At 36.6% G+C, this 1,321-nt stretch overlaps 1 long non-coding RNA gene across 2 annotated transcripts; it reads right to left on the bottom strand.

Annotated features, from left to right (window-relative positions):
- Nucleotides 1-1,049, bottom strand: LOC109588453 (uncharacterized). Of its 2 annotated transcripts, none has more exons than XR_002188167.1 (4): nt 892-1,049; nt 209-411; nt 68-109; nt 1-11 (listed from the first exon to the last, which is right to left on the bottom strand). It is a non-coding gene; the product is annotated as an uncharacterized LOC109588453 (long non-coding RNA). The 2 variants fall into 2 exon arrangements; XR_002188166.1 differs by lacking the exon at nt 892-1,049 and adding an exon at nt 674-879 and having other exon boundaries at nt 209-546.
- Nucleotides 1,050-1,321: the final 272 nt, after the last annotated feature.

Here is a 1,321-nt window from a genome sequence, read left to right as displayed (position 1 = left end):
CGAGCAGTAACCTACGTAAATGGGGAAGGAAGAATAAAGGATAATCTAAAAGCAACAATACGGATACTATATCATGATTCACAAGTCTTCTACATAAATTCAGGCACAGCTAAGAGAGACAAAGAGAGAGGGGAGGGGAGAGAGAAAGGAGGGACAGAGGGTAAGAAAAGAGCAAGATAAATATTTAAGCAAGCAATAAAACGCTTACGATATCAACAAAATATTCAATAAGGAAGCCATGTACATAATCAAACACAATTCATTTGAACATAACCTAAAGGTAGAGGAAAGAGCGGGAGGGAGAGAAAGAGGAGGAAGATAAAATCTAAGCAATAATGAAACACTTAGTGAACAAAATTAAATGACAAAGTCTTGTATACTCAGACACAATTCACTAAAAGAAGTTAAAACCTACAGGTACAGGAAAGAGACAGAGAAAGGAGGAGGAGGAGGAATAAGATGAAATTTTAAGCAACTAATAAAATGCTTATGATGTCAACAAAAATTAAATGACACAATTCACTTGAAAAGAGATTAAAACCTATACTGAGGTAGGGGAAGAGACAGAGAAAGTAGAGAGGAGAGAGAAAGGAAGAGGTGATGAGAAAAAAGAAGCAGAAGAGGAAGAGAAGGGAGATGAATTTTTTCTGCATGCAACTAATAAAATGCTTACCACATCAAAATAAAATCAATAAGCAAGTCTTGTAACGACACAATTCATTTTGAACGTAGAGGAAAAAAGAAAGTGAGAGTACTTTTATATTGATTATTAGCATGCCATTTCATGAGAGTTTTATAAATAGCTTTTGGTTTCTACTAGCCACAATGCATCAGTAAAATTTTCAATTACTATCTCAGTGTTGGTGTGTGTGTATGTAGCAATAAAATAACCTTAAAATGAGTGCTTTAGATTCTTTAAACATCTAAGTAATTAAACAAGGAGCTCTTTAAAACAGGATAAACTTCTTGTCTAGTCCTTATCATAGATATTAGGCTACATAGTATCCAATGTCCATATCAGCCATCTTAATTAGACACGCCTCTAGGCTGGCCTGGCTCACCCGATGCGTACGGGAAATAACGTCATAATAATATTGTAAGACCTATTGAAATATTCGTGAAATATAGTTGTACAACTGCTCGTGAGTGCTTCATGAGGTAGCATAATACTCTATGGTATATAGGGTACCCATGGCAACTAGATTCCAGCAACACCACCACATCTTGAAGGCAAGATGGAGGATATCTGTACTGCACCTCCTGGGTCTATACTCCACTACTGTGGCGTCAGCGGCACAGCTACTAGTGTTGAGCTTACTAT

This window comes from Amphimedon queenslandica, unplaced genomic scaffold (assembly GCF_000090795.2).
Source record: "Amphimedon queenslandica unplaced genomic scaffold, v1.1 AMPQUscaffold_12087, whole genome shotgun sequence".
Classification (NCBI taxonomy): domain Eukaryota; kingdom Metazoa; phylum Porifera; class Demospongiae; order Haplosclerida; family Niphatidae; genus Amphimedon; species Amphimedon queenslandica.
This window is presented reverse-complemented; position numbering and strand designations above follow the sequence as displayed.